Genomic DNA, 19,725 nt, shown 5'->3' on the forward strand with positions numbered 1-19,725 from the left:
TTAATACATTCTAATGTTCAAAACTCAAAATAATTTCATCAGACATACATTAAGAAGCCTTGCTGTCACCACGTTCCCATTCAGACCATTTCCTCCACTCCTCCTCCTGTTCCCTCCACTCCTGTTCCATTCCATTCCCTCCACTCCTGCATGCATGTCTATCCATTTCTTGCATATTCTTCCAGGGCTACTTTATGTAAACAAAGCAGATAAGAATAGGTATTTTTATTCCATCCCTTTTCTTACAAAAAAGTTAAGATATTATACATGGAGTCTCCATCTTGCTTTTATTCCTTTATGATAAATCCCAGAGATGATTCTACATTAACAAATAAAGAGTTCCTTCATTCTTTTGTAAAAATGCATAGAAAGTCTTCTGGTTTCTTTAACCAATCCCCTGTAGGTGGACACTTGAAGTGCTTCCAACTGTTTGCTATTAAAAATATTGTTGCACAAACCATTACATACATGATTTTATATGTGTTCAAGTGTATCTGTAGGCCAAATACCCAAGTGCAGCTACTCTGAGACCTGTTCCCTTGCTTTTGCTTTTTAAAGCAAGCTTATCATTATGCCCAGTTTCAGGGAGACTTGTTTAGTCACAGAGACTCTCAAAAACAAAAGGAATGGGTCTCTTATGGTTGGATTTCAGTTTTGGGAGGACATATTAGGCGGGTTTTTAAGACAACTTAAGACATATAGGAAGTCACTTATTGTGACAGGACCTGCTAATATGATTGAATGTATTATCAGATTTTGATTTCCAAGTCCATCGATATTTGTTTTGGCCCAGGTAGTGGCTTTCTCTGCCCTCATTCATCTGTTTAGCTGACAAATGTTTACTGGGCACTTACTAGATCTCTAGTTGTGATAGACACTGGAGTTAGTGTGCACTTGAGAGAGGTTAGCCAGCTTGCTTTAGGCAGAGAGTAAGGAAAGCGTCCCCAGAAAACCTCCGATCCACCCAGGTCATTGTCTCATCTACACATACCACAAGGGCTTACACCAGATGTTTTGTGCAGATAAAGGAACATGCACAGAGGGCTTTCCTAAATTCCATCTCTTGACACATGCACGGTAAGGGAAATAAATCAATATGTAGCAACTCAGGCTAAGGGCCTGCATACGCACTGGAAGGATGGGGGTAGAACTGCCAGGAATTTACACCTTGTGCAAATAAGGAACCTAGCCCCATCAGCTTTTCTGAAAAGCCCTTGTATTCAACTATAAAATGTCAACCTGTTTTCAGGACCCCTCTCTTTGCTGAGAGATTTCCTTTTGCTTAATAAATTCTACTCTGCCCTACTCACTCTCCAGTGCCTGTGTGCCTAATTCTTCCTGGTCATGGGACAAGAACTCGGACCTAGCTGAGTTAAGGAGCAGGAAGACCACAACAGACTGATAGTTGGTCTGGTCCCTGTTCTGTCTCATAATTCATACAGAGGTGTAAGCAGCCAGCTACATGTTCAGCATGGCAGGCATTGCTGTAAACATATCTACAGGTTGAGCCTGCCTCAGCAGCCCTGCCTGCCCTGTGTGTGTTCTCAGACACCAAAGGGGATCCCTCACTGTCACTTGCCATATGCACCCACAAAGCACAGAAACTGGAGACTGAAAATTTGGATTTTGGTTTAATCTATGTTACTTATTAATGTGTAGCTTTTCTGAATACCAAAACCTTCATTTGGAATGTAAAGTGAGTATCCAATGATATAAACGTTTGAAAGTGCTCTTTAAATTACTGTTCACATCTTTCTTCCCCTGGAAAGAGCACTGTGAGAACAATCAAAGGCTGAGGGAGTAATTTTAGTGGTAATTATAATATTTGTCTCTGGACCTTCAGAGGCTCTCAAATCCCTTCCCTTTTCCAGGTGGATTTGTCTGGGTCACAAGCAATTAAAGACAGCCTATAAAAGTCTTCTGCAACAGCTGTCGATGCAATTTCTTTGGTCTACCAGATGATGGGCTTGGCATGCTGCTTATGGATGGAGGCACCAATGTTGGCCCACCTGTCATTGTTACTGTCAGTATTGACTTCATTACTGTTGAGCCACCGAGCTGACAATCTTGCTTTCACCAGCTTTGGGAGGGCCTTTTAAGGTGACATCCCTGGGAAGTATGCCAGAGCTATAAGAGTTGTACCCACTCATGCCTGTAATTGCAGCACTTTGGGTGGCCGAGGTGGGTGGATCACAAGGTCAGGAGTTCGAGACCAGCCTGGCCAAGATGGTGATCACCTGAACCTGGGAGGCAGAGATTACAGTGAGCTGATATCACACCACTGCACTCTAGACTGAGCAACAGAGCAAGACTCCATTAAAAAAAAAAAAGGTTGTACCCAAAGTATTCCTGCATGCAGATGGTATGCCAGTGTCAGCACATGGTCAGAGTCAAGCATCTGTATCAGCCAGGGTGAGGTCAGGAAAAGAAAGTCCAGGCCACGGAGTTTGACAGAAAAAATAGAATATCGGGAGCTCATCTTAAAGTGCTGGAAGAGCTGAAAAGTCAACTTGAGGATAGTGAGACAAGTCAGAGATTAGCAACATCAACAACCTGCTACCATCCCTAGCATTAGAGGCAAAGGAGGGAGGTTTTTCTGTTAGAGTCCAAGAGACAGACCTGCTGGATCACAAAGAAGGCCCAGCCCACTGATGAGGCTGCATGCCATGCCTGAGGCAGAGGGAGGCAGACATTCCCTGCCCTCTCCCTTCCTCTTGTCCTCCAGTTTCCTGCTAGTGCCTTCCAGGAGCAGAACCTAGTGAGAAGTCAATTGCATATTTGCCAGAGAAAATGAGGGAATGGGCTTGAGAGAGGATAGGTAAATGATCAGCACAGAATCTCCACTCACACTTAGAAACTGTTCCCACTAAGTGGAAGAAGATTGCCTATAACTTTCCTCTTGTTCCTGAGGCCAAATTCTTGTCTGGAGGCCTGACTATATGTTTTCAAATTCTTTATCAAAGCATTCTTTTTTCAAGGCCTATTGTGTCCCTCCTGGGAGTTCCTGGTAGTTTCTGCCTGGGACCATCCATCTGTATTATTCTACCTATTCTCTTTGACACCTACAATGATCTAGCCAGTCCTTGCCTTAGGGGCTTGTTTGGATGCAGAAGTCAAAAAGGCAGAGCTGGAATCAACAGGTCACGTAAGAAGTTGGGCCCATTAACTCTCTTTGAATCATAGGGAAGCCAGATAATTCTGAGACGGAAAAGATGATAGACTGCAGAGGCCTCACACTGGTTATCACCGTCAGACCCAGCGCTCCTCCCCAGGGTTACAGGAAAAGCTCCCTGAATAGCTTTATTGTTTAGCCACTGTCTTTTAGTCTTGATTAGACTTATGTAAGTGGAGAACTAGAAATGTTGTTAGAAGTCCTCAATTTCAACATTTTAATCTCTTTCATTTTAGAAACAGGAAAAATCAGGTCCAGAGGGGTTAAGTGACACAATCAAGATCACATAACGAGTTAGTGATGTGAACTGATTTTAAAACAACCCTTTTTCATCTGCCCGAGCCAACTTCACTTCAGCTCCATATTGACTCACCGTCTTAATACATTCTTGCGAAAATATTTAAACAGTTCTCCTCCTACGACTTCAGAATGTCTCGGTGTTGGAGATCAGTTTAGCCTTCTGGGTTTCTGCTGCAGATCACATTCAGCAGATTTTTATTCTCCCCTACTGCCTTCACCTCACCTGATACAAATTATTCTGAATTTCAGAATATATTAAATGGCACGTTCAGGTTCAAACTGGCCTGTGACTTGCGCTGTTAGAGGGAGGAGTTGTGTGGCTTCCCTTCTCCCCATTGTTTGCGGTTCCAGCAGGCATGGGCTCTTTTTGTGAGAAGAAGTTCTGCAACTTCATTACCAGTAAAGTAAAATGGAAAACCAATACTCTCATTTTCACTGTAGGTTTTATTTCCCTGGTGATACATGAAGCAATTGGTTCAGTGAAGACACCAACTATCCAGAAGTATGAAAATCTTCCGACTCTAGGCCCATGGGAGCCCACAGAGGGTGTGGTCAAGAAAAGGAGGAAAGCCTCTGTCCTTGGTAGAGGGACGATTGCTGAAGGCTTCTCACCAGCTTCAGGACACTGGTTTCTGCAGTTCAGTTTCTATCTCAATAGGGGAGGAGAGAAAAGCAAAGAAGCCAAGAGGATAAAGATGGAAAGAAAGGAGGAGGAAGGCGGTAAGGGAGACAGAGAACAAAGGAAGGAAGGAAATGAAAGAAAATGCTCCCATTGGATCAAAGTGGCCATGGGAAAATAGGAATTTAAAAGGGGGGCTGTGTGTCATGCAGAAGTGCATTTAATGAAAATAGGACACTTTTTGGAGTTTGGAGTGGTCAGCAGCATGAAGGTTAATTATTTTTATCTGTGTGAGATAAGCAGACTCAGGCCACATTTATTTGACTGCAAAGAAATCGGTGTGCTCCAAAGACTAGGTCAGTCCAGTTTGCAGATGCGGGGACTAACACATGAAGTTCTTCTGTGGAATGGAAGGTGAGAATGGGGAAGGAGGGAGCAGGAGGAGGAGAGGAGAGCTGTCTTAATACTCTGAGGTGAATGAGCTCTTGTGCATTGCACATACCAGGCGCTCAGTAAGCGCTTGCTAATCCTCAATTCTTCCCTTTCCTATTTGTTCAGATGCAGTCACTGTGACACCAGTTTAGAAATATACACAAAGATGCGTTCATACATTTTTTTTTTTAGTTGTTGTGGTCAGTATTTGGTTGAAAATTAGGTGCTCCTATAATCCTAGCACTTTGGGAGGCCGAGGTGGGCAGATCACTTTAGTCTGGAAGTTTGAGACCAGACTGGCAACATGGCAAAACCTCATCTCTACAAAACCTACAAAAAAAAAAAAAAAAAAATTAGTCAGGCATGGTGGTGCATGCCTGTGGTCCCAGCTACTTGGGAGACCTGAGGTGGGAGAGCACTTGAGGTCGGGAGGCAGAAGTTGCTTGCAGTGAGTTGTAATCATGCCACTGCACTCTAGCCTGGGCAGCAGAGTGAGACCCTGTTTCAGAAAAAAAAAAAAAAAAGGAAATAAGAAAAAGAAAAAGAAAATTATATGCCATCAAGATTAGGGGGTAGAGGAGGAGTAAGTGGGAGGGAAAATTTCATGTGTTAACATAAAGATAGGAAGGTGTTGCTCTTCCAAGAGATAGTGGAAAAGAAGGAATCTTCCAGAGTAGGGTGGTGAAGGGGAGTACAGAATAGAAAACAATTGCATTTTAGTCAGCTGGAAAAAGAAAGGAGATAATTGGTTTGATATTTTCTTTTTTTTCTTTTTTTTTTCTTTTGAGACGGAGTCTCCCTCTGTCGCCCAGGCTGGAGTGCAGTGGCGTGGTCTTGGCTCATAGCAAGTTCTGCCTCCCGGGTTCACGCATTCTCCTGCCTCAGCCTCCTGAGCAGCTGGGACTACAGGCACCCGCCACCATGCCGTGCTACTTTTTTGTATTTTTAGTAGAGACGGGGTTTCACTGTGTTAGCCAGGATGGTCTCGATCTCCTGACCTCGTGATCCACCTGCCTTGGCCTCCCACAGTGCTGGGATTACAGGCATAAGCCACCAGGCCCAACCCCATGGTTTGATATTTTCAAGGCACTTTGTAATTACTTTTGTTGGTGGGGCTGTTGGTCATGATGTTCCAACTGGACTCTCTCTTGGAACTTGAAATCATTAACGGATGGAAACAAAATGTTGGGTCTAATTTATCCTACGGCTGCACCCTAAGGAGATCACCAATTAGAGCCTGTGACTTGGATTCCCAGGGATGTGCTGGCTTCTGCCCTTCTTGAATCTGTTTGACACTTTTATACATTTCTGCCATTTTGGGAATTCTGCCCATTTTTCTAATATGTTCACTCTCTCTTTTTTTTTTTTAACTTAAGATGGGAAGAATCTGTTTCTTTTGCTTTTAGTCAAAAGACCCTGAAACAACCAATAGATGCTCCACCTTGCTACCAAACCACTAGCTTTCTCTACCAGACCTTTTGAATCTCTAGCTTCTCCAGTAATAAATACTTGCTAGGCCTGAAATAGATTGAGATCACCTCAGTATAATGATATCTCTAATAAGCCCTGGATTTTCTCAAAGCCTTGAATGAGCCATTCATTCTACCCTGATAGGCTACAGGTTTATAAACAGCAGTGAGCTGAATGTTTGTCCCCCCACAAAATCATATGTTAAAATCCTAATCCCAAAGTGGTGGTATTTGGAGGTGGGGCCTTTGAGAGCTGATTAGGTCATGAGACTGAAGCCCTCATGAATGAGATTAATGCCCTTATAAGATGAGGCCGGAGAGCCACACAACTGTCTTTCTGCCATGTGAGGACACAGCAAGAAGACAATTGTCTGTAAACGAGGAAAACCAAAACCAAAATCACCAAAAACCCAACTATGCTGGCACCCGGATCTCAGATTTCCAAACTCCACAACTGTGAGAAATAAGCGTTTGTTGCTTATGTCACCCAGTTTATAGTATTTTGTTACAGCACCCTGAGCTGACTGAGACATAGACCTCCACCAATAAACATATGGATAAGACCAGGAAAGACAGCAACATGATGGGAGAGGTGAACTCTCACTCTGCTACTAACTAGCACATCGCTAGTTAGTGCATAATTTATTAACAGTTTCCTTTTTATTTGACATGGCTTGATACCTGGTTCACAGCTTTGAGAAGAAGGTGGCCGAGCTCAGGTACATAAGGGGTCACATTGCCCCCGATGAGCCTCCACATAACCCTATTGGAGTGGAAGTGCCAAACATGTGTGCTTGGGAACATGCATTTAGCAGGGTCCATAGTGAATCCAGACTAGGGATTTCATAATCCTTAGAAATGTGGATGCTTCACCAGAGCCCCTGAGGTCAAAGCTTCTGACCAGAGAAGAAGAGAGTGGGGGAGAGAGAGAGAAAGAGAAAGAGAATGAGGAAGAGAAAATGGACTTAAAGCAGTTGAGAGACAGAAACTCACAGCTAGAAATAAAATGAGTCTTTTGAGCATTCTCTGATTCTGAACTCCCAAGGTTTTTTTGTAATCTAACACTGAAGGGCCGGAGAGAATATGGAAATCATGCACCAGGCTAGAAAGACCAGAGCTGGTATTAGCATGAGGCGAGGCCTTCTGCACAGCCAGAATTTCTGCAAACTAGTAAGACTCATTAAACAAACTTTAATTTCTGTGTGTTCTCTCCACTGTACCTTAAAATAAATGTATTCTTCATGATCTGGAGAGATGCCTACTCTTCTAATTTGAAAGAAATATAAATGCTGGTAGGATAGTCTCTGGAGAATGTTACTACCTATGGTCATTAAGGGAGAAAGTAATGAGGGAGCAGGAGATTAACTAGTTAGTTGAGGAATCTACTAAAATAAGGGAATTGGCACCTCAGGGCCTAATCTTGAAAATTGTTCCGGCACAGGCAGCCGTATGATGAGCAGAAGAGGAATGGGATGGGGAATGCAGAAAGAAAAAAAATCATAATCAGAAATGCTAATCAAAACGTAATAAATCTAAAGAGCTAAACTCTTTTAAATAACAGCAACAGTATTGCTATGACATCTTTATTCAGCCATCTATTACATTTATTAAAAATGCTCTCATTCCTCAATGAGGAATGGGCTATTCCAGCACATGGGCCAGATAGAGAAATCCAAGAGTTAAATTGGTGATGGCTGCAGCTACATTCTTCATATCTGTGCACTGCATATGGGATGCGGTGCTTGATGACAGCAGCAATAGCTAAACACATCTCTGAATTGTAATTGTCACAGGGTTCTTTCCCGGGTTTATCTGCCTTCCTTAGCATTTTAAGTCTCAGCTACTTAATGAAATGTCATCTTTTCATAGCTGGTGACCAAATAATTGTTTAAAGTGAATCAGCGTGTGAAAGGTGAAGGTGTTTATTACCTGAAACATAATTCATTGTGATACTTCGACTCACGTCTCAAGCTAACTAAAGGATGTCATCTTGCAGGACACATAACCTTTTACCACCTCACACTTCGCCAATTATAGCAAATTTCCCTTTATCCAGAGTAGCTGGAGATAGGTGGTTTTAATTTCCAGTATTCTGATTAACTGGGGATTGACATATCATCCCATTTTCAGAGAATGAAAATTCATTTTCTCTGGATGATGGCCATAGCTTTTTGACCTTTCTGTTTCTTCTAGTCTCTCTTTGCGTTAATCTTCTTAAAGAGTAACTCATTTCTCTCCAACTCAAAACCTTCAAAAACTTGATTGAATAAGCTATCATTCAAGGGCATTCATTGTTCCCAGCATATCTACTTTCATCCCCATTTATTTACCCTCTCTGCTCTCACCCTCTTCCTCATAAACACCCTGACCTTTCTCCATGCCTGATGTTCTCTCTACAGAGGAGGTTTTTCTACTCTGTTTCAGTGTATTTCAAATCCACCCACCCTTAAAGACTCAGGCCAATTCTCTCTTCTTGGTGAGGCCTCTTTTCACCTCTTCCTTCCTCCAGGTCCAGTTTTTATATCTTCCTCCTCTGAGTTCCATGTTCTTTTTCTTTTCCTTTTAAGACAGGGTCTCATTCTGTTGCCCAGGCTGGAGTGCAGTTGTGCAATAATGGTTTACTGCAGCTTTAGCCTCCTGGGTTCAAGTGATCTTCCCACTTTAGCTTCTTGAGTAACTGAATAGCTGGGATTACAAGCATATGTCACTACACTGACTAATTTATTTTTATCTTTGGTAGAGACAAGGGTCTCATTATGTTTCTCAGGCTGATCTTGAACTCCTGGACTCAAGCAGTCCTCTTGCCTCGGCCTCCCAAAGTGCTGGGATTACAGGCGTGAGCCACCATACCTGGCCCCTGAAATCCCATATTCCTGATCTCTGTCTGCATCTCTCGGGAAATGACTTTCTCCTTTAAGTTATCATCGTTTACATCAATTTTATCTTAACCTACTAGTCACAATTTCCTCGAGTGAATTATTTGTGACAGACATGTCTCTGTTAGTCCCCTAGGTAGCACCACATGAATTGCACACAGTAGGCGTGCCTTAAATGGATGAACCAAAGAACCATAATTTTATCACCAAAATGGGACAGAATGTGCTTTTCTCTTTCTTGGATGATTCATAGAGCACTTCAGGATCTCACAGTGCTTTTGATTTATTATGATTAGCATCAACTATCATTAGAGGGGCTCCAAATAAGTCTGGATATATGAATTTTCTGGTTTCAATTTCTGAACAAAACTGAGAGCAAGTACATTTAGCCACCAGGGCACTGACAGAACCCGAAGGAAAAATACAAGTGTTCATTGACCTCACATAAAACACAGTAAACGGCACAGAGAATTAGTAGAAAATTAAATCCATCCAGACTTGGAGTAATTTTGCCTAAGAGAGTCTAATTAGTCACGTTGGAGTGTGATCAGAACCTCCATATTAATACAACCCACCCACGCCCTCTCCTTCAGATTGTGACTTTAGGAAACATATCACGGGAGAGTACCGTCTGAGCACTGTCCAGGGACTAGGCAGAATTGAGGCAATTTCCCCCTCAATTGTTGCCACAGCCACACTGGGGATTGCAATTTTACTGTGGCTCCTTGCCCCAAGGGCTGCAGGGCATGGCATTTGTTTCAGAGCTGGCACTGTCACTACCCATGGAGCCATGCCTGTAGGGCTGGCAAACATCCAAGGAGAATCATTTACTTGCAGAGAAAAAGAGGAAAGAGGCCAGTTAACAAACAAAGGTGAGAGGGCCATGTCCACGATGGCACGCCATGCTGTGAGCAGGATCAGGTGAAGGAGGCTGAGGAAGAAAGAAAAGGGGAAGTAGGGGGTTATGAAGGAATATGATCAAGGTAGCAATGGTGCAGCTGCCAAATAAGCTATTAGAAATCAATCAAGGAGAATTAGGTGTCAGGAAAACATAGGAGACCAGCCCAGGCAGAGAGTCAACACCTCTGAAATCTGCAGAAGTTGAAGAAACAAAGCAAGATGGGTTGTCAACATGGAGCATTCTGGAGTTTTCACCCCAGAAAATTGCTGCATGATCTCAGCATTCAGGAAAGGACCCAGATGCCAAGGGAGCTTTCTATTCCAGCCCTAGCTGCATTTATATGCCTTTTGACTCCAGTGAAACTCAGTTTCAGGTCTGCTGTTCTAGAGAATTGAGAGAGGGGTGCTCTCTGAAAGCTGGTGGCGGGAAGTTGGTGTGATCCCACAGCTGGTTATATTATTAGCAGCTATGGGCAGTAGGAGCCAAGCTCACATGCCCTTCCAGAGGACCCCAAGCTTGCCCCAGAGTAAGTCTGGGGTAGACAGCTAAGTACAGGTGCTTGTGAAATGGGGCCTTCTACAGTACAGACTCTACAACATGAAAGCTAAAAAGAGACATTTTTGTGTATTACAAATAGAAAAACAAGCTTGGAATTAAGTGGTCAGCCCAAAGTCACAGTATCAGAACCTGGGAACCCATATCTCCTGAATTCCCGTCTATTAAATCATATCCACATGGTCTTCAGAGGTTATGCCAAATCCATGTCAAGCTTTTTATGTTCCATCTGATTTGTCTGAGGCAAATTCTAGTCTATCTTCTGTGAGGTGGAAATTGATTTTTAAAACAGTTACGGTGAGGAGATGTACAAATGAGTGAAGACATGCATCCTTGAGCAACCTGCCAAGCCACTCTGAATTCCATTCTTTTTATGTGGAAAATGGGGACAGAGCATCCCCCTTAAGAAATTATTGTTTGGACTGAATAAATAAAAACGTAGGTAGAGCATCAGGTACATAATAGGTCCTTGCACCATCAGAAAAAAAGGAAAAAGAGATTCAAGAATGTTCAGTTTGGAGCCGGGTGCAGTGGCTCACGCCTGTAATTCCTGCACTTTGGGAGGCTGAGGCAGGCAGATCACTTGAGGTCAGGAGTTCGAGACTGGCCTGGCCAATATGGTGAAACCTCGTCTCTACTAAAAATACAAAAATTAGTCAGGTGGTGGTGGTGCGTGCCCGTAGTCACAGTTACTCAGGAGGCTGAGGGAGGAGAATTGCTTGAAGCCAGGAGGCAAAGGTTGCAGTGAGCCGAGACTGCACCACTGCACTCCAGCCTGGACCACAGAGTGAGGCTCCATCAAAAAAAAAAAAAACCCCAAAACCAAAAACCAAAACAACAACAACAAAAAACCCCACACCAAAAAGAATGTTTAGTTTTGGTGCTATGTGTATTACTGCATTAAGGATTCTTAGAATTTAGTTAACTCCTGCATGTTTTCTTTTTGCAGTGCTCTGCTGACCAGAAAGAAGGACAATGTGAAAGGAAGAAAGAAAGAAAGAAAGAAAAAAAAATTACTTACTAGACCAAGAATCAAGAGATCAGGTTCTAATTCTAGCCCTGTTACCTGTCAGTGGGATAATCCAGTGTAAACCATTTAGAGTCTACAACAGTTTCTTCCTTTTTAAAATTCAGTAATAGACTGTGTTTTTCCCGTGTATCTTACAGGATTGTTGTAAAGATCAAACAAATTAATAAATGAGCAAATGTTTTGACAATTAACTCACAATTAATTAACAGTGGCTTGGTATTGAGGGTGCCATCTCTCCTTTCATCTCCACAATAATCCCATGCAGCAGGCATAGCTCGATCCATTTGAAAACCTGAGCCCAGCGAGATACCCAGTGACTTGCTAGAGCTTAATAGCCATAGAGCAGGACAGCCGGGATTCAAAACCAAGCCTCCTGACTCTAAGTGCTTTTCTCACTATTATGTCGAATCATATGAAATTGCTATTTTTGTAGGTCAAAAAAAAATCAAATGTCAGCAATTTCATATGGTTTAACCTGATAGAACACATCTGTACAAAGAACTATTGAAATTCAAGAGAGCAGAACTATTGAGTAGTAGCTTAGGCTCTGATTAGCACCATTTAGGAACAGTGTTCCCTTATACCATGCAGAGGATCAGAAAAGAGTCATAAATTGCCTGTTTCATTTAAACCAGAATTGGCAGAACCCTGCTCTAGGGGGTTGGGGAGACAGTTACACAATGGTTCGGCCACAGCTCATGCTTAGGAGGCAAGCTCTCTTAGTTAGCACCATCCTTAACTGGGGTCTGTCTTGGTATGGTGTTTTGTGTGTAATATTCACTCATTGTCTTAAAGAAAACTGTGAATCTATAATGAACCTAAATTCAGGTGCAGACTGAGATACTGAGTAATCATTACATTTAGTAATGCTAAGTGGGTGTCTTTAGCAAAATTGAGATTTTTAAAAATGCAGATTTAGATTGAACTATTTATGAAAATTACGGTATTTTGGTGGGGTAGTCAAAGTATTTGCTCACAGGATCCTGGGAGATCAGACAATGACAGGGAGGATGCTGGTTGGATCTTCTCCTTGGTTATATTGGAAAAGAGAGACTGAATTTGTTCTAGGATAGAACTGGCCTAGCATCACCTGGACTGGAATCTTGATGTCCACATGGCATGATATAAAATTGGAGAGCTGACCTATGGGGAAAATGGATACAAAGTATCATGGCTGTCTTACCTGGATCCCAAAGGCAAGATTACACCCCATGGATAAGTGTGGGAACTTTTTGTGAAGATAATGCGTATTTATAGTATTGGTCATCGTGAGACAGGGAAAGAGGAGGGCCAAGAGAGGGGACTCTTCTCTCTGGAGCTTGAAAGTGAATTCAGAGCCAGGATTTAAGTAGGGGAGAAGTCCGTCTGGGTATCCCTGTAGGATTGAATTCAGCTGGCTACTTGCAGAAGGTGAGCCTTTAGTATAGAATTTTGAGAATTTCCTCCTGGAGTTGTATATCTTTTACGACAGGACTTCAGTACATCTTTCCTGATCATTACAGATCAGCTTCTAGGTAAAGCAACGGATTGACCACATGTATTTACTTTCAGTTCCTTCTGAAATTCCTCTGAAATAATAGAAAGGGATTTAAAAAATCTTTATCCATAAGGACAAAGACAGTAGAAGGGGAGGCGATGACAATTAAATTTTGGAGGTTGGACACCAGCTGGATGAGTGATAACTGATTTAACAGGTCTGAGAATGTATGGGAAATGAGTGGAAAAGACTGAAAAGTAATTGGAGTTAAATTGATGAACTCCCCAGAGGGTCAAAAATTGGTGTCACTACAGAAGTGGCTGTAAAAGTGGGGGCTAATGACAGAAAGATTTGTTGAAAGTCTGGGAAGGAGTTAGGGCCCCAAATCCCTGCTACCACACAGGGAACCTGGAATCCTCCCTCTCTCCCATCCTGGCAGAGGATTGAAGAAGGTAAATCAGAAAGTCACTAAAGTGAGGAGACACTAGGCACAGTTGAGAATGGAAGTATCCTAGTGAAAATGAAAGGTTGGCCAAGCTAATTCTCTCTATAGTAAACCCCTCTGCTAACAGCCTGCACACTTGCCCAGAGCCCTCAGTTGGCCCCTTCACCGTCTCACCCAACTCTGGCATATAAACAGACTACCAAGGTTACTATGCGTGCCAGAGGGAAGCCCATAGCATGACATCTATAGATAAGAAATACACAAAATTAAAACCACTTTGAGGAAACAAAAATTAAACAGGTGCAAGAACACTTAAACTACTTGATATTTTCAGAAATGTAAGAGAGGATAATGTATCTGTAGAACAAGGATACAATATTGTCTATAAGAAAACAGTCAGAAAACAAACAAAAAAAGCTCTTGGAAGTTAAAAATGACGGCAGAAATGAAAAACCTGAAAGAGCCGAGATATAAGATTGAGAAAATTTCCAGAAAATAAAATAAGAAGGCAAAGAGATGCTAAATAGGAAGAAAAAGGGAAAAAAATATCACTGCAGAATGTCTTCACCCTGAAGAAAAAAAAGAACAAGGAAATTTTGGAGAAGATATTATCACAAAAATAATTAAAACAAATTTCACAGAATGGAAGGGCATGGGTTTCCAGACTAAAGTGGCCCACACCAAGGCACACTGTGAAATTTTAGAATATTGGCAACAAAGTAAATATCCTACATGCTTCCAGAGTGGAGAGTAAAATTTCATACACAAAGCACGTGAAATTGGGATGGCATTGAACATCTCCACAGGAATACTGGAAGCTAGAAGACAATGGAGAAATGCCTTAAAATTTTTGAAGGAAAATGACTCCCAGCATGGAATTCTGTACCATGCATGCCAAATTGTAAATTTAGGGTGAGGGTAGAATAAAAGACATTTCAGACACAAATCTCAAAAAGGTTATCTTTTATATACTTTCTCCTAGAAAGTAACAATTAAACAGGTGATTAAATCCAGAAAGAGGAAGATATTGGACTCATGAAAGTGACAATCTATTAAAGGATAGAAAAAAAGAGAATTCCTAAAGCAATTGTCTTAGTCTATTCAGGCTGCTATGACAAAAATACCATAATAAACAGCAGAAGTAGTTAATAAACAGCAGAAATTTATTTCATACAGTTCTAGAGGCTGGAAAGTCCAAGATGTAGGTACTAGAAGGTTCCGTGTCTGGTAAGAATATACTTTTGATTCAAAGACAATGTCTTTTTGCTGCGTCCTCACCTGGTTTAAGGGACAAATGAGCTTTCTTGGGCTTCTTTGTTAAGGCACAATCCCATTCATGAGAGCAGAGCGTCTCGCGAATAATCACCACCTGAAAGGTCCTACCTTGTAAGACCACTGCACTGGGGGTTAGGATTGCAACATATGGATTTTGGAGAGACACAAACATTCTGATTGCAGCAGCAATGGTGAAAGGAGATCTCAAGATGACAGCTGTGCACCGGGTACGGAGAGTCACAGGCCCTAATTGGAGCACATCAGAAGACTCTGGGAAAGATTTCTTTAAGACACAATTGGATAGAACAGCTGATGAGAGGATTTAGACAATTGGTGGAGGGCTTGAAGTCAGCTGGATTAGTGATAGTTATGTGGAAAACTAAACAAAGTAAACAGTTGTGGACTCTGGGGAAATAAAAATTGTGTTTAAAAGCGAAAGTAATTCTCTCAGTCACTTAGTCAATTCAGGGTGTGGTAACAAACTACCCTAGCCTGGGTGGCTTATAAACAACAGAAATTTATTTCTCACAGTTCTGGAGGCTGGGAAGTCCAAGACCAAGGTGCCAGCAGATTTGGTGTCGGGTGAGGGCTCACTCCCTGATTCACTGATGGCTGTTTTTTACTGTAATCTCACACAGTTACTCTCTGGGGCCTTTCTTATAAGGGCACTAATCCCATTTGTGAAGATTAGGTCAGCCTTCATGACCTAATCGCCTCCTAAAAGTCCCCACCTCCTTATATAATTGTATTGAAGGTTGGGATTTAACATACAAATTTTGGGAGGACACAAACATTCAATCTATGGCAGCAATCATAATACGTTCTATATCTCAGCTGTGAATAGCATTTATGTATCCACAACAGTCTAACAACTGAGTACTGATATAACCAAAATTAAATATCTTAGGTGGATAGCAAGATAGTAAAAGTGTAAAGGATGAATGGTGGGAGTAAAGGCGGGGGTTTAAGAGAGCAAAATAGTCATAATCTATTATGATAAATTAACAACAAATACACATGAATATATTATATGTAAATCAATATATATTAATATAAATATTTTATTAATATAAGCAATGCATATTATATATTTATTATATATGTATTATATAACATACTTATTTACAGTGTAAATATATGTATTATATATGTGTATATGTATTATACAGTTGAACTTTGAACAACATGGATTTGAACTGTGAGGGTCCACTTATACACAGATTTTCTTGTACCTCTGCCACTCCTGAGAGAGCAAGACCAACCTCTTCTCTTCTTCCTCCTCCTCAGCCTACTCAATGTGAAGACAATGAAGATGAAAACCTTCTGATAATCCATTTCCACTTCATAAATAGTAAATATATTTTCTCTTCCTTATGATTTTCCTAATAATATGTTCTTTTCTCTAGCTTACTTTGCGGTAAGGATACAGTATATATACATACACAATACAAAATATGTGTTAATTGGCTGTTTATGTTATCAATAAAACTTCTTTCTGGTCATCAGTAGGTTATTAAGAGTTAAGTTCTTGGGTAATCGAAAGTGATACTCAGATTTTTTACTGTGCAGGGGGGGTCAGGGGGTCAGTGCCCGTAACTCCTGTATTGTTCAAGAGTCAATTTTGTGTGTGTGTGTGTGTGTAAAAGTCTAGCTGCCTATGGGTAGGGAGAAATTGATGAGAGGAGATGGGGAGGGTAAGGGTTACTAATTTTAAATAACCTGCTTTATGATATTATTTGGTTCTTTAAATGATGTGCAGATATAATTGATAAAATTCTTTTTATTTAAGTTTTTATTTTTACTTTTTAAAAATGAGACAGAGTCTTGTTGTGTTGTCCAGGCTGATCTTGAACTCCCGGGCTCAAGCAATCCTGTCTTGACCTCCCAAAGTACTGGGATTACAGTTGTGAGCCACCGCGACTGGCCAAAGTGGAAAGAACATGGACGCTTGGTTCAAAATTCTTTAAAATGTTTAGACCATGTGCAGCTGTAGGCAGAAGGTCTATGCCCCCTCATGGACCTTGGGTAGAAATTCAGGGGAAGTATTGGGACTATGAAGAAGTCAAGTATCTGGCAATAAGAAGTCATTTGCCAAGCTCTTGAGCAGGGATGTCTGGCAAAGGGATCAGGGACCAAAAAGGTAGATTTGGGGACCATGTGAACATTCTTTTTAAAAAATTCTTTATGCAGTGTATCCTCTTACATGTGAACATTCTTTAAGGCTGCTGGGAAATGATATGGAGAGGAAAACCAGTTGAAGAGTGAACTTTTGCGGTGTTCAGGATCATGGCACTCAGAATGGCACCTAGAATAGTACCTTCTTATTTGCGAATGAAAAAGGGAGTCTATGAAAGCTGGAGAACCTGTGTACATCTGGCTTACATGCCTAAATAGCTAACATTATCTAGATCTAATTACATTATAAATTATACAGTATATTGCAATGTATTACTTGCCACACTGCCCTACAATATACTATATAGCATATTTTAATACTTGATGCTATGGTTTGAATGTTTGTCCTCATGTTGAAACTCACTTGCCATTGTAATAGTATTAAGAGGTAGAACTTTTAAAAGGTGATTAGGCCATGGGGGCTTTCCTCTTATGAATGGATTAATGCCATTATCATGGAAATGGGTTCATTATGGCAGGAGTGGGTTCTTTATAAAAGGGTGGGTTTGGCCCCCTTTTCTTTCTCTCTCTCTTACCCTTTCTCACCCTCTCCTCTTCCACCATGGGATGACACAACAAGAAGGCCCTCACCAGATCCTGGATCCTTGATCTTGGACCTCTCAGCCCTCAGAACTGTGGGAAAATAAATTTCTTTTCTTTTCTTTTTTTTTTTTTTGAGACGGAGTCTTGCTCAGTCGCCCAGGCTGGAGTGCAGTGATGCGATCTCAGCTCACTGCAAGCTCCGCCTCCCAGGTTCACGCCATTCTCCTGCCTCAACCTCCCAAGTAGCTGGGACTACAGGCGCCCGCCGCCACACCCAGCTAATTTTTTTTTCATTTTTGGTAGAGACGGGATTTCACTGTGTTAGCCAGGATGATCTCTATCTCCTGACCTCGTGATCCGCCAGATGGTCTCCATCTCCTGACCTCGTGATCCGCCCGCCTCGGCCTCCCAAAGTGCTGGGATCACAGGCGTGAGCCACCGCGCCCGGCAAAATTTCTATTCTTTATAATTACCCAGGCTCCGGTATTTTGTTAGAGCAGCACAAACCATACCAAGGCGTTTGTGGATGTTGGTTGACATCCTGTATGCAAATACTCATGCCTCTAAGGTTGCCCAGCTCATAGTGGTGTCTTTCCACCCAGGTCCAGGCCACTTAGCACATAGATGGCTATTGACACTTTTACTCATTGATAAAGAGGAGCTTTTGGTTGTTCATTAATTAGTACTCAAGGCAAGTGTGTCTATTTTATGTAAATGTAATTTAAATTCCAATCAACTCTTCTATTTTAGCATGGAGTTATTTATGCCAAAGAACGAGCACATTACAGGGTGAGGATACACTCTAGGGATACAGGGCCAATCTGCTTAGTTTGGGGAAAATGACAGTTATACAGCCTTGGAAATAGCTGCCTAGGGTTAGCTGCCCACCAGAATTATAAACAGGCTTTATCCTCCACCAAAACTTAACTAGTGAGTAAGGCAAGAATGTGTGTATGCAGTTCCCTCACATCCTCTCTCCTCATTATAACCAGAATAGCATGAAAACATGGAGCGATGCATCAAGGTGTTATTTATTTAATGCACTTATATTCATATCCATAATATTATTGATTCTTATATTCCTTTTATCAACAGTATTAATACTTCAAGCAGGGTTTCAGGTTTTAGGAAGTGTGGACTCTATTCCTCTATTCCTAGTTCTGCTATTCTGCCACTAGCCAGCTGAGTTAGAGTACAGTGAGCTGGAAAGTATCCAGAAGTCCTTTTCGATATTCTGTGAGCAACGTCCCTTAAGAGCGCGCAACCACTTGGACTTAAGGTTTCATGACTTGCTTAAGACCTCACAACTAAGAGATGAGAAGCACAGCATGTGCTAAAGCCAAGCTCTCCAACAATGGCTCCAGAACTCTTCTCATCACCATTACCTTACAGAGAAGTAATGGAAATGGAAAGACACATGCTTCACTATCTTTGGTACCTTCTCAGGCCTCACTGAAAGAACTTACTGTCTCCCATGTCAAAGATACATTGTACAAAGGTAGCAGCGGAAGGGTTCACTTATTCACTCAACATGTGTTCATTTAGAAAAGTAGGAATTGGTTATCTGTTCTGATTTGAGTATCATGCCAGGTCATCACCTGGGCTCACAGTCTAGTGAGATAGGAAAATAAACAATGTGAAAAGGGCTGTGATAAAGGGAAGCACAGGCTGCATGAAGTACTGAATTTCTGGGTATCTCTCTCAGGAGATGCCATAAGCTGGGAGATTTTAAAATTGACTTGCAGCAACTTTGGTAGGAAGCCCGTAAGTGGTGAGCACTGAAGAAGGTAGATGGAAAGACCTTTTGTGACTCACGGCTGCTATCGCAATGCTGTCTGGACTAGCTCCAAGAGTCCCCCCATTCCATGTATCTAGGGGTTCCTCAAATAACAGCATGGTCCTGATATGCAAAAGGTTCTTCTTTGATCACTGAGGGCTGGAAAACTTCATTCTCTGGAGTCAGTGTGTATCAGTTAAAATAAGCTAGGTTATGCTGTGGTAACAAATAACCCCCCAAATATCAGTGGGTTAACATAACAGAAGTTTATCTCATGTGGGTTGTTCAGAGTTATGTTCATTATAGTCACTCAGAGACTGAGGCTGATAGATGCTTCACCTCTACACATCCTTCCAAAATTCCTGAAGAGGGAAAAATGGGACATGGTAACACATGTTGTTTCTTTTTTTCTTTGAGATGGAGTCTCGCTCTGCCACCCAGGCTGGAGTGCAGTGGTGCGATCTTGGGTCACTGCAAGCTCTGCCTCCCGGGTTCACGCCATTCTCCTGCCTCAGCATCCCGAGTAGCTGGGACTGCAGGCACCTGCCACCGTGCCTGGCTAATTTTTTTTGTATTTTTAGTAGCGACGAGGTTTCACCGTGTTAGCCAGGATGGTCTCGATCTCCTGACCTTGTGATCTGCCCACTTCGGTCTTCCAAAGTGCTGAGATTACAGGCGT

At 41.8% G+C, this 19,725-nt stretch overlaps 1 long non-coding RNA gene across 1 annotated transcript in view; it reads left to right on the forward strand.

The window, feature by feature from the left end:
- Window positions 1-11,399, forward strand: part of LOC107000808 (uncharacterized) — a 51,729-nt gene extending 40,330 nt beyond the window's left edge. Inside the window, exon 3 of the long non-coding RNA XR_001447956.3 lies at window positions 11,274-11,399. This is a non-coding gene — a long non-coding RNA (uncharacterized LOC107000808). The remainder of the gene's footprint in view (window positions 1-11,273) is intronic.
- The last annotated feature ends 8,326 nt before the right edge of the window (window positions 11,400-19,725 follow it).

This window comes from Macaca mulatta, chromosome 11 (assembly GCF_049350105.2).
Source record: "Macaca mulatta isolate MMU2019108-1 chromosome 11, T2T-MMU8v2.0, whole genome shotgun sequence".
Taxonomy (NCBI): Eukaryota; Metazoa; Chordata; class Mammalia; order Primates; family Cercopithecidae; genus Macaca; species Macaca mulatta.